Raw genomic sequence first — 14,626 nt, forward strand, 5'->3', positions numbered from 1 at the left:
GATCAAGGGAGATTATCAGGGGTCTTGTATGTCTTCCATTTTCTGATAATTGCTCCCACAGTTGATATTTTCACAACAAGCTGCTTGCCTATTGTAGATTCACTCTTCCCAGTCTGATGCAGGTCTACAACTCTTTTCCTGGTGTCCTTTGACAGCTCTTTGGTCTTGGCCATAGTGGACTTTGGAGTCTTGACTGTTTGAGGCTGTGGACAGGTGTCTTTTATACAGATGACGAGTTCAAACAGGTTCCATTAATACAGGTAACCAGTGGAGGACAGAATAGCTTCTTAAAGAAGAAGTTACAGGTCTGTGAGAGCCAAAGATCTTCCTTGTTTGAAGTGACCAAATACTTATTTTCCACCATAGTTTGCAAATAATCTCTCTAAAATGTCTAAAATGTGAATTCCTGGATTTTTTTTTCACATTCTGTCTCTCACAGTTGAAGTGTACCTATGATGAAAATTACAGACCTCTGCCATCATTTTAAGTGGGAGAACTTGCACAATTGGTGGCTGTCTAAATACTTTTTTGCCCCATTTCTATAAATAAAAACGAACGATTTAAAAAAAAAAAAAAAAAAAGATAATCGATTCTGAATCTTATAACATGAGAATCACGATTTATTAAATTGTATACGAGTGCAAAATATTGCTCATTTGTAGTGGTCTTTCTTGAACTATTTGGAAAAAAATATATAAAAATAACTAAAAACTTGTTGAAAAATAAACAAGTGATTCAACTCTAAATAAAGGTTTCTACACATAGAAGTAATCATCAACTTAAAGGGCCCTCTTTGGGGATTGTAATAGAGATCCATCTGGATTCATGAACTTAATTCTGAACATTTTGTTGCGATCTGCTGCTCAGATCTTCACATGTTTGTTTTTTCCATCTTTGTTTCATTCTCAGTCTCACCCGTTTATTTCCTGGTTTGTCCATCACTATGGTTCACTCATCAGTCCACTTGCTAGTCTCGCCCCGCACACCCGCTACTAATAATCACCCTCCTTTATAAGCCAGCCTTTTCTGTTTAGTCTTTCTCGGATCCTAATTTGCCCGGGATCAGTGACGACTCTCAACCTTCGTATGTATTTTCTCGCTAGCTCTTACGCTAAGCCACTTGATATTCCAGCTTTCATGCTGAATGTTTTTGTTTACTCTTTTGTGTCCTCGTGCCAAGTTTTAGTTTTCCTTGTGTTTATCCTAGCTTTCACGCTAGCGTCTTTTGTTTGCCTTTTCTCTTTACACCAGTGTTTTTGTTCATAGCCTTTTGTTATAAAATAAATACCTTATATCTTACCTTTGCTGTGTTCTGCTTCGACGCATCCACAGGAAAACAACACCGGCATTACCATGCAGAAAAAGAGTCTTCACACATTTCTTCACAAAAAAATAAATCTTTTAACATCGATATTTATGGAACGTGTCCACAAAAAATCTAGCTGTCAACACTGAATATTGCATTGTTGCATTTCTTTTCACAGTTTATGAACTTACATTCATATTTTGTTGAAATATTATTCCATAATTATATTTATAAAATATTTTTGAATTGTTGCTATTTTTAGAATATAAAAAAAAAAATCTCCCGTACCTCTTGGCATGCTTTCAAGTACTCCCAGGGGTACGTGTACCCCAATTTGAGAACCACTGTTGTACAAGTTAATGGTCTTCATATTGCTGCATAACAATGTTTTAACATTCTCTTTTAATTAATAAAATGTAATAGTGAGTCTGAAAATCATTCTGGAAGTGAAGACTCGACCAGAACATGTTCTAAAATACTTTACACACAATAGGTCACCCAGAAAATACCCCAACTCCACCTGCCCTCATATTCCTACACAAGCATTTTGTAAAAGCATTTTCTTTAGGTGAAAATATCCCATAATACCATTACAAAAACATCAAGTTGGATGGGCACCAAACCAAACACTATTTTATTTCGAGGCAGGGGCTCCAAAGCGCATATATATATACATATATATATATATATATATATATATATATATATATATATATATATTAGGGATGTAACGGTACACAAAAATTTCGGTTCGGTACATACCTTGGCTTAGAGGTCACGGTTCGGTTCATTTTCGGTACAGTAAGAAAACAACAAAATATATATTTTTTGGTTACTTATTTACCAAATTTGTAAACAATGGCATAACATACATATACACACAGGGTCCATTGCCAGGGTTAATGTGGTCAACATATATAAAATAAAAACTAAATAAGATAAGGCTCAGAAGGGTTTCTTAACAAAACCTTTCTACATATAAAGTGCTTTTTTTGATTGATTGATTGATTGAGACTTTTATTAGTAGATTGCACAGTACATATTCCGTACAATTGACCACTGAATGCTAACACCCCAATAAATTGTTTTGTCGGGGTCCATGTTCATCAACACCGCCCGCCGTTTTTTGTGGTTTAAAATTAAGTTGATGACTCCCGATGGATCTCTATTACAATCTCCAAAGAGGGCACTTTAAGTTAATCATTAATTCTATATGTATAAATCTTTTTTTATAATGGAATTACTTGTTTATTTTTCAACAAGTTTTTAGTTATTTTTTTTCATATCTTTCTTTCCAAATAGTTCAAGAAAGACCACTAAAAATGAGCAATATTATGCACTGTTATACAATTTTCTAAATCAGAAACTGATGACATAGTGCTGTATTTTACTTCTTTATCTCTTTTTTTCAACAAAAAATGCTTTGCTCTGATTAGGGGGTATTTGAATTAAAAATTGTTCATAGGGGGTACATCACTAAAAATTGGTTTGAGAACCACTGTGTTATGAGAATAGCGTATGTGTGTGTGTGGCCCTTTTAATATGTGACAGCATGTGAGGTGAGTGTGTGGGCGAGCGAGGTGAGGGAGCTGTAGAGTGCGGGATTTGCAACTAATTGCTAGACTCTTCATTTACCCTGGAGTCCGGAGCTGTGGAGACCCCTTCACGGGTAGAGTGAAGGGTTTTGCCCCCGAGAATACATCAGCCCTGAAGGAGTGTCTCCCCTGCGCTCGAGGGGAGACACTCTGGGAGCCGGTAGCAGGAAAGGTGCAACACATGTCTGACGTGTTGTCAGAAGCAGCTGCTGAACAATCTCGGCAAACCGCCGTCCTCCATTGTTGTATCGCGCAGCCACAGTGTTCCCAAACGGGAGATCTTAACGAGGCAGGAAGGTCTTCCAGCTCTGGCTTATACATGTGGTCCTAGCCCGGTCGTGCTAGCATGTGTACTTGTTCGGTACACCTCCGAACCGAAACCCCCGTACCAAAATGGTTCAATACAAATACACGTACCTTTACACCCCTATTATATATACATACATACATACAGTACAGGCCAACAGTTTGGACACACCTTCTCCTCATTCAATGCGTTTTCTTTATTTTCATGATTATTTACATTGTAGATTATCACTGAAGGCATCAAAATTATGAATAAACACATGTGGAGTTATGTACTTAACAAAAAAAAGTTGAAATAACTGAAAACCTGTTTTGTATTCTAGTTTCTTCAAAATAGCCACCCTTGGCTCTGATTACTGCTTTGCACACTCTTCGCATTCTCTCGATGAGCTTTAAGCACACCTGTGAAGTGAAAACCATTTCAGGTGACTACTTCTTGAACCAGGAAAACCTGCGAAACAGGCTCGTAGGGATGAAATAGCCCGAGTGAAGGCCAAGAGTGTGCAAAAAAGTAATCAGAGCAAAGGGTGGCTATTTTGAAGAAACCAGAATAAAAACATGTTTTCAGTTGTTTTCTTTTAAGTACATAACTCCACGTGTTCATTTATAGTTTTAATGCCCTCAGTTGACAATGTACAATGTAAATAATCATGAAAATAAAGAAAATACATTGAATGAGTAGGTGTGTCCAAATGTGTGGCTTGTTCTGTGTGTGTATGTATGTATGTATGTATGTGTGTGTGTGTGTGTGTGTGTGTGTGTGTGTGTGTGTATATTTATGTATGTATGTAGCAATATAGATTTTAGACCTTATCGCCCATCCCTGTTGTATACGCAAGCAGTTACTGCGTTTCGTGGGGGGCCTTGACTCTGTTTCATTTACATTTTTGTAGTGTTTTAGTGTTTGACATGACATAACATGAGTCAACCGATATCCTCGCATGAACCCGCTATAGAGTCCCTCACTGTATCATTTATAAGTTGCAGAAGCATGCGTGCCTTTCAACGACTGCGCTGCGTTCCGCTGATGCGTGAATCCTTGGATTTGTTTGTTTTAGAGATGAGCCAAAAAGGTCATTCTGCCTTTAAATGTATTTTTTGGTTATATTTTTATACATGCGGTTTTGCTTCTGTAAAAATGAATTGCTGCCTTTCTTTGTGCTGTAGTTTCAGTGAGAGAACTTGGTTGCATTCTATCTTCACATCTTTCATGTTTAAGGTGATCCATGATGCAGTTGGGCAGTGGTCAGCAATCTTTTCGAGCCCAAGATCCCTGGTCTCAGCCAAAATCCAAAGCAAGATCTACCCCTGCGTCAACAATATTTTATATTTCAGGGTTTCCCCTTAATGTAAACAATCGTGGTGCAACACCACGGCAATATTACTGCCGCTGCACCTTTTAATATACATATATATATATATATATAAATATATATATATATATATATATATATATATATATACTTTTTATTTAGTTTACATGAACCTTTTCTTCTTTTTACATGAAAACAAATTTAAATGGCAAGAGGTTATGTAATTTGTAATTACATACAGGCAAATATGGGCATCTAAATCAACAATATGATTTGTCAGAGTAAAAAAAGGTTAACATTTAAGAATGTGCATAGAGATTAGTGAATAAGAAAGAAAGTTAGGAATAATTGTTAATGATTTTATTAGTTTTAGTACTAAAGTAAAATATTTTTGAAAGAAAAACAACATGCAAGTTTAGGAAAATGTTTCGCAAGAGTGGAAAGATATTTGCAAAGTAAAAACAAAATGTTCTCACTGCATGTTAAGTCAGTGGAATTTACAACATTTTTTGGGCATTTTTTAGATTATTTTTTTGCAAGTTTGGGGGGGGAAACATGCAAGGATTGAAAAATATACAAAACAAAAAATATTACGTTCAAGAAAGTGTACAACGATGAGAAAATTAAAGACTAATAGGTTGAAAAATATTTTCAAATTATGAAGGAAGCATTTTTGCATTTAGGAAAAAGTATACAAAGAGAGTACTCAAAAACAAGTTGGTTACAAAAAAATGTTTACAACTTATGAAAGGAAAATATTTATTATGTTTAGCATTTAAAAAAAGTTTACAATGGGTTGGGGTAGGGCTGGGCGATATGGCCTTTTTTTAATAGCTCGATATTTTTTGGCCATGTCACGATACACGATATATATCTCGATATTTTGACTTATCCTTGAATTTACACTTGATGCATATAATCACAGCAGTATGATGATTGTATGTGTCTACATTAAAACATTCTTGTTCATACTGCATTAATATATGCTCATTTTAAACTTTCATGCAAAGGGAAATCACAACTAAGTCAATTGACCAAAACTGTATTTATTAAACAGTGGCACAAAAAGAGTGCACTTTAGTGTGTGATGTCACTAAGATGACATATCAAAACAACACTAAATTAAAGTGCACTTTTTGTATAGAACGCCACTACAATAGTTAAAAACAAATAAAGTGCACTTTTGTGCATGATGTCACACAAGATATTTCAATAACTGTCAAATAAAAATGAGCTCCATAATAGGAAATTAAATCGCTATATGGTAGGGTACTACGGACATTATCTCCTTATGTTGTTCACTGTTGTTTTCATACGGTGTTAATGTGGAAATGGTTGCCTCTGCATTTTGTTGGTGTGGCACCGAATGGAGATGTTGATTTGCGGAGTAAGCACTCATTCTCTAGCAGGTGACTTTTCAAATGATGCTACATATCAGCAGTGCGCTTGGTGTCTGTAAGTAGGAGAGACAACAAAAAGTGGGAAGAGCCTGTAGTGTAATGCCAGCAGCTAAAAGCAACTTCATGAGAACGTATACTCGAATATCACGCAGAGTTTCCCACACATTCATTTATTTGTGGCGGCCCGCCACAAAAGAATTACGGCCGCACCAAATAAAAATAAAAAATAATAAAAAATAAAAAAATTATATATATATATATATATATATATATATATATATATATATATATATATATACACATATATTAGGGGTGTTGGAAAAAATCGATTCGAATACGTTGTGCGATTCAGAATCGATACTCATTTTTTAAAAATCTATTTTTAAATCTATCTAGCGTTTTTTTTTTTTTAAATCAATCCAACAAAACAATACACAGCAATACCATAACAATGCAATCCATTTCCAAAACCAAACCTGACCCAGCAACACTCAGAACTGCAACAAACACGACACAGAACAAGCCAAAAGTAGTGAAACAAAAATGTATATTATCAACAACAGTATCAATATTAGTTATAATTTCAGCATAGCAGTGATTAAAAGTCCCTCATTGATATCATTAGACATTTATAAAAAATAAAAAAAAAGAACAATAGTGTCACAGTGACTTACACTTGCATCACATCTCATAAGCTTGACAACACACTGTGTCCAATGTTTTCACAAAGATAAAAGAAGTCATATTTTTGGTTCGTTTAATAGTTAAAACAAATTTACATTATTGCAATCAGTTGATAAAACATTGTACTAAAAACAAATCTACTACTGACTGGGGTAGATCCTGCTGAAATCCTATGTATTGAATGAATACAGAATCGTTTTGAATCGGAAAAATATCATTTTTGAATCGAGAATCGAATCGAATCGAAAAAATCGATATATTATCGAATCGTGACCCCAAGAATCGATATTGAATCGAATCGTGGGACACCCAAAGATTCACAGCCCTGACATATAATTTTTTTTTTTTTTTTTCCGGCTTTTGACTCGCTCGACAGCTCATAAAAGCAATGGGACTCTGTCTGTGAATGGAGCTTGTAGTTGCATATTATATAAATATGTAAATATCATATAAATATATATAAAAATACCGTTGTGATCAAAATTATTCAACCCCCACACAATTTTGGTGGCGACTTGCCCAGGGTGTTCCCCGCCTTCCGCCCGATTGTAGCTGAGATAGGCGCCAGCGCCCCCCGCGACCCCGAAAGGGAATAAGCGGTGGAAATGGATGGATGGATAAATACAACATTATATTTTGTAACATACCAAACAGTGTCATTTCTCTTAATATCTCATTGACAAAACTATTCAACCCCTTGAAGATCATAACTCTTAAGAACAGAAATTGAATAAGATCTTTTCAATCAGGTGTTGAAAACACCTGTAGATGTGATTAGAACCATAACAAGCAACAATTAAACTGATTGAAAAATACTGTGACGCTTAGCTTCTTGTAGATGGTCAATGGTGTATTTGCAACATGGTGAAGTCCAAGGAGTGGTCAAAGAAGTCAAGAGAGGAGGTAATTTCTCTTCATAAGAAAATAGCAAAGACATTACACATTTCAAGAGACACAGTTGGGAGCATAATTCGCAAGTTTAAAGCTAAAGGCACAGTGGAAACACTACCTGGGTGTGGTAGAAAGAGGATGCTGTGTGCAACTTCTGTCCGGTATATGAAGCGTACAGTGGTGAAAAACCCCCGGGTAACAGCTGAGGAACTACAACAGGACATTGCAGAGGGGGGAACGCAGGTTTCGTCCCAGACAATAAGGCACGCACTACGAGCACTGCCAGAACTCCCAGGCGCACCCCACTTTTGACTACCAGGCACAAGAAAAATAAACTCCCGTATTTCAAAAATCATCTGGACAAACCCCAAAGGTTTTGGGAAACTGTTCTATGGAGTGATGAGACAAAACTGGAGCTCTTTGGGCCTATGAATCAACGTTATGTCTGGAGGAGAAAAAATTAAGCTTACAAAGAGAAGAACACCTTGCCTACTGCTAAGCATGGTGGGGGGTCAATCATGCTCTGGAGCTGTTTCTTTGCCTTAGGTATTGGGAATCTCCTGCGCGTTTAAGGCATTATAAATTCTATTTCCTACCAGGATATATGAGCTGCAAATGTCATGAAGTCAGTGACGAAGCTGAGGCTTGGGAGACGTTGGACCTTCCAACAGGACAACGATCCCAAGCATACCTCCAAATCAACATCAGAGTGGTTGCAGAAGAAGGTTAGGAAGACTCTGGAGTGGCCTTTACAGTCGCCAGACCTAAATCCTATAGAAAACCTGTGGTGGGACTTTAAGAAGGCAGTTGCAGCATGCAAGCCCAAGAATATGAATGAACTGGAGGCCTTTGCCCAAGAGGAATGGGCTAAAATACCTGTAGATCGTTGCAAGAAGCTTGTGTCCGGTTATGTATCACGTTTGAAGGATGTAATTACTGCCAAAGGGTGTTCTACTAAGTACTAAAGATGCATGTAACTAGGGGGTTGAATAATTTTGTCTATGAGATATTAAGAAAAATGTCCTTTTTTGGCATTTTGTAAAATACAGTGTAACAGTTTAAGTTGCATTTGTCTATTTGACACATCTTTATTTGATATGACTATATATACAAAATACGGAATGAATGTCCAATTTTGCGATCCGCGGCACGGATCGTTTGTCATTTAGAGTCTTGAGTTTGTTTGTGTACTTCCTGATTTGTTTTTTGTTACCATGGCGACTTGATTTGTTCACCTGCTTATTTGCACACCTGTTTTCATCAGAGACTCTATATAACCTGCCCTTTTCGTTTTCTCGGCGTGGCCTCGTGTTTGCTTTCACGCAACCAGTGACGTTTGTGTTTTGATGTTTGGAGTCGATAGCCTCCGCGCTTAGCCTCTTTGATCATGTCGTATATTCGCTAATGCTACCGTGCTTAGCCGCCTTTTGTTCCCCTAGCTCTTATGCTAACTAGTTTTTTGTTTTTGTCTTTTGGTACCCCGTGTTTTTGTTATTAGTCTGTTTGTTAGTTAAATAAATCATCATCTCTTACCTCCACGCTGTGTCCGTTGCCCGGCTGCATCCTAGAAGAGCACCATTGGCACCAAGATGCGACCGAGGCGACACAGTACGAGGCCAGCACAAGGCTCTTTCGCTGCGGGCAAAATGGAGGTCGACGACGGAGAGACGTGGGACATCCTCCGAGCCATGGAAGCGGAGTTGCTCCGATGTTCGCCGGACGCGGACATGATCTGGGGGCCAGGTGGGATTCTGGTCCCGCTTCACTCCATCCGGCCCGGTGAGGACGACGCCCAGCTTGCACGCTCGCGTCCACAAAGGCGGAAGCCTCATAAAAGGGCTTCGCCGCGTGACCGTGATGTTCACGCTTCAAGACCTCTTCCCCCAGGACACAGCATGCGGCAGTCATTCCAATATTCCCCTCACTCGGCAGGTAACCCCATTTCACAATTCGCAAAACATTTTACCCAATGGGCTGTCCGTCACCTGGAGACCAGCACGGATGATGTCAGTACATTGACGCCCCCTGTGGCCGCGCCTCCTGATGACGCGCGCCCAGAGAACATTACCCCGTCCACTATTGTTGACGTCATCAACAAGGATATTTTTTTTCACTCTGTTAAATCTAACGGTCAGCCACTAAATAAAGACTTTAATTCTAAAAGCGGACACTATCAGGAAAATTTATGTAACTTTTAATCCAATCAGTCCTGGCCACTTGCTGTCTTTCAAGCTCAGCCTCCCATTAATTTAGCGCCACTCCCTATGGCTCAAACCCAGCCCACTCCTCAGCCTATTTCACGTCCCGCACCCACTTCACCCGATTTTCAGACTGACCTGGAAAAGTATAGTCCTGCTTGGGTAAATGAGTGGTACCGGAGAGTGCAAATTGAACTTAAGCTAGAGGAGCAATTCCTAGCGGCACAGAACACTCTCCCGGCGATTTCTGAGCACAAGTCCCCCCTGGAACAATCCGTAGGGGAGGGGTCTGCCCTCCTCCTGGCCTCCCTCCGCCCACTCGGTGAGGCAGTCTCTGACCACAGGGAGCGTGCCTGGAATTCACACCTTGAGGGAGGGGCTAAGGCTGGTGGCTGTGCTACAAAGGTAGCACAGCTGCTTCCCGCGAAACCCCAGCCTCCTGTGCGTCCTTTTCCACCTGTAGTCCGGTTAGCTCCACCTAGGCCGCCTCCACCGCTGTTTGGCCCAGGTCGCAGTTGTAGTCTTAGTTCTAGTCCCAGTCCTGTTTTTAGTGAGAGTCCAAGTCCTTGTCTGTTGCCTCTTCGTAGTCGTAGTTCAAGTCCTAACCCTCGTCATAGTCCCAGTGCTAGTAGGACTCGTAGTCCGAGTCCTAGCCCTTGCCCTAGTCCTTGCCCAAGTTCTTGCCCAAGCCCTAGTTCGACTGCTAGTCCTAGTCCTTGCCTAAGTCCTTGCCCAAGTCCTAGGCTGACTCCTAGTCACGTTCCCAGTCGTAGTCCCAGTTCTGTTAATTGTGATTGTCTTAGTCCCTGTCCTCGTCGTAGTCACAGTCCCTGTCGTAGTCCTAGTAGTAGTCCTATTCGTAGTTGTCGTTCTAGTCCTGTGCCTAAGCTGGTTCATACACCAGTCCCTGACCCCGGTCTGGATCCCACTCCAGCACCGGGCCCTAAGCTGGATCACACACCAGCACCGGCTCCAAATCTGGAGCCCACACCAATACCTGTTCCGCGACTGAGACCAGTACCTGCTCCGCGACGGATTCCAATACCTGCTCCGCGGCGGAGACCAGCTCCGGATCCTCTTGCCGACTTCTTCACCTGCTCATCTGCCGGCTCCAGCACCTGCTCCTCTTCCGGCGTCAGCACCTGATCCTCTGCCGGCATCAGCACCTGCTCCTTTGCCGGCGTCTGCACCTGATCCTCTGCCGGCGTCGGCACCTGATCCTCTGCCGGCGTCGGCACCTGATCCTCTGCCGGCCTCCGCACCTGATCCTCTGCCGGCCTCCACACCAGCATCGGTGCCGGCTTCGGCTGCAGCCCCCGCACCTTCGTCTGCTGCTGCCAAGCCTCCTCCAGGTCGGCCACGGGTGTGGCCGTACCACGGGCGCCCTCCTCAACGGGCACCCCCACCTTCACCGCCGGCCACGGCTGTGGCCCTACCCTGGGCGTCCTCCTCAGCCACTAAGGTGGCCTCTGCGGGTCTGCCCGTCTAGACTGTTGTGGCAGCGACATTCCACCCGCCGCCGCCATTTATTGTGTCCTCGGTGGATTCGGGGATACAGGACTTGGTGGCCCCCCGCCATGTCCCCCCTCCGCCCTACCTTCACTTTTGGACTGTCTTGTTGTGGGGGTGGGGGGTTGCTGTGTAATTAATTTTTTTGGGGCATCTGGGATCTGCCCCTTAAGGGGGGGGTAATGTTGTGATCCGCGGCACGGATCGCTTGTCATTTAGAGTCTAGAGTTTGTTTGTGTACTTCCTGATTTGTTTTTTGTCACCATGGCGACTTGATTTGTTCACCTGCTTATTTGCACACCTGTTTTCATCAGAGACTCTATATAACCTGCCCTTTTTGTTTTCTCGGCGTGGCCTCGTGTTTGCTTTCACGCAACCAGTGACGTTTGTATTTTGATGTTTGGACTCGATAGCCTCCGCGCTTAGCCTCTTTGATCATGTCGTATATTCGCTAATGCTACCGTGCTTAGCCGCCTTTTGTTCCCCTAGCTCTTATGCTAACTAGCTTTTTGTTTTTGTTTTTTGGTACCCAGTGTTTTTGTTATTAGTCTGTTTGTTAGTTAAATAAATCATTATCTCTTACCTCCACGCTGTGTCCGTTGCCCGACTGCATCCTGGAAGAGCACCATTGGCACCAAGATGCCACCGAGACGTCACATCCAACTTGCTAAAACACCCAAATTGTGTGGGGGTTGAACAATTTTGATCACAACTGTAAAGTGTTGTAATTATATTCCAACTCCGCGTTCTTCTTGGTCATCGCCGCCGCCGATTTTGGCACCGCCAGGTAGGGGTGTAACGGTACGTGTATTTCTATAGAACCGTTTCAGTACGGGGGTTCCGGTTCAGTGCAGAGAAGTACCGAACGAGTTCAACACGAACATATGAAGTAGCCGCCTATTCTAAAGTCTTAACAAGCTGCTCTGCTCCGTTCTGCCTCTGTCTCCTGCACAACAGCCTGCATTGTCCCTCCCACACAACCATCTGGTTGGTTACAACCGTAGCGGTAACAAGCCAATCAGCAGTGCGTATGCAGAGCGTATCTAGTCAGCGCTTCAGCGTCGAGCAGATAGGCGTTTAGCAGGTGAGCAGCGACTCTCCAAATTATACTAAACACTTCCAAGTCAACTACTTTCTAAACATCACTATGAGCCCGTTGACCTTCTAGAAACAAACTGCAGCTCAGCTCGCTCGCAGTCCTGTTTGAGGTGAAGTCTAGTTAGCTTTTAGCGTAACGTTAGCTCATTTTGCTGTTTGTGCGTGTGTGTGTGTGCGTGTGTGTGCGTGTGTGTGTGTGTGTTACGGACAGTGTTGATTGAGTTGTATTGAAGTAGCAAAAAAGGACATTATATTAAATGAAGAGTTTGTGTCTCTGATAGTTAATATAATGTAAGTGCATCATTAAGCCTACATGAACTCCATGGTGTTTAGGTATGAATAGTCTCTCCTATTGCTACTGTACTATTTTTTTCATCTATAGTTACATTAATCAGTAGTAATGTAGCAGCCTGGTTTTGAATGGCAGGGTCCCTGCTATCACATGTTGATACATGTGATACGAGGGGGCAGGGGGCTCCCCTCGTCTCTTTTAATGCACAGCATAGGACACATAGCAAGAGTGGTCCTCAGGTCCTGTTGATCAGGGGCAGTAGCTCCACAGCCACAGATCCACTTTTAACCACTAATATCACAGTCAAAATGAAAGCTTGTTCCCATAGGCACCATAAACTGTTAATAATGTTTAGACAAAAGTGTATATTATATATAATATTATATATATAGTATTTATATAGGTTGTGTGTGTGTGTGTGTGTGTGTGTGTGTGTGTGTGTGTGTGTGTGTGTGTGTGTGTGTGTGTGTGTGTGTGTGTGTGTGTGTGTGTGTGTGTGTGTGTATGTGTGTGTATGATTATGTGTATGATGGACATGTGTATTTTGGGTATATGCATTTGTGTATGTATGTGATTGTGTGTATGTGTATGTATGTATGTGTATGTATATGTGTATATGTATATATATGTGTATGTATATATATATATATATATATATATATAAATTGTATATATGTGTGTGTACATATGTATATATGTAAGTGTGTGTGAAATTAAATGTATTTTATATAGATAATATATAGCATCTACTTACGTATAAAATACTACACGGTCTAGCTCCATCCTATCTTGCCGCTTGTATTGTACCATATGTCCCGGCAAGAAATCTGCGTTCAAAGTACTCCGGCTTATTAGTGATTCCCAAAGCCCAAAAAAAGTCTGCGGGCTATAGAGCGTTTTCATTTCGGGCTCCAGTACTCTGGAATGCCCTCCCGGTAACAGTTCGAGATGCCACCTCAGTAGAAGCATTTAAGTCTCACCTTAAAACTCATTTGTATACTCTAACCTTTAAATAAACTCCCTTTTTAGACCAGTTGATCTGCGGTTTCTTTTCTTTTTCTCCTATGTCCCACTCCCCCTTGTGGAGGGGGTCCGGTCTGATCCGGTGGCCATGTACTGCTTGCCTGTGTATCGGCCGGGGACATCTCTGCGCTGCTGATCGGCCTCCGCATGGGATGTTTTCCTGCTGGCTCCGCTGTGAACAGGACTCTCGCTGCTGTGTTGGATCCGCTTTGGACTGGACTCTCGCGACTGTGTTGGATCCATTATGGATTGAACTCTCACAGTATCATGTTGGACCCGCTCGACATCCATTGCTTTCGTCCTCTCCAAGGTTCTTAGTCATCATTGTCACCGATGTCCCACTGGGCGTGTTTTCCTTGCCCTTATGTGGGCCTACCGAGGATGTTTTAGTGGTTTGTGTTGTGGTCTTTGCAACCCTTTGAGACACTAGTGATTTAGGGCTATATAAGTAAACATTGATTGATTGATTGATTGATTGATTGATGAGTTAGTCAATAATCAATAATATGCCGGTTTGCAGCTTTTTTAATACATCATGACAAAATCCTGGTTTAGAGCAAGTTAATTTTAATGTTTTATCGTTTATTACTATTTTAACTGTCCATTTGTTTTTCATTTTAAAAAAATACCTAGTTTTTTTTAGCACTTTGTCTGTCCACGCTTTTAATGTTCTGTAATGTTATTTTATTTAAGGAGCAGCATTGTTACAGTACAGTTTTTTCATGAATGAATTAGTCACCTCTGTGTCTAAAATATTTAAAGCTGAATTTAAAAGTTGTTGGTTGAATTTGATCCCTAGAATATGTGTACTTTTTATAATCCGATTAGTTGACGAAAGGGGATAATGAGTTGACTATCAAATAGTTGTTGGTTGCACCTCTAATAGGCAATGACTTGTGAAAGCAATGAAGTAAAAGCGGAAGTGACAATAAAAGGTTTCTGCATGAACATGGTGAATCTTTAACATATAGCACCCTATCTGTTTGTGGCCATCTAAATGTATCAGTGGTG

At 41.0% G+C, this 14,626-nt stretch overlaps 1 protein-coding gene across 1 annotated transcript in view; it reads left to right on the plus strand.

Annotated features, from left to right (window-relative positions):
- The window catches only part of ncoa1 (nuclear receptor coactivator 1), a 96,627-nt gene that overhangs the window by 25,659 nt on the left and 56,342 nt on the right, over positions 1–14,626 (plus strand). The window lies entirely within an intron of this gene.

The sequence above is a fragment of the Nerophis ophidion genome, linkage group LG05, assembly GCF_033978795.1.
Source record: "Nerophis ophidion isolate RoL-2023_Sa linkage group LG05, RoL_Noph_v1.0, whole genome shotgun sequence".
In the NCBI taxonomy this organism is placed as follows: domain Eukaryota; kingdom Metazoa; phylum Chordata; class Actinopteri; order Syngnathiformes; family Syngnathidae; genus Nerophis; species Nerophis ophidion.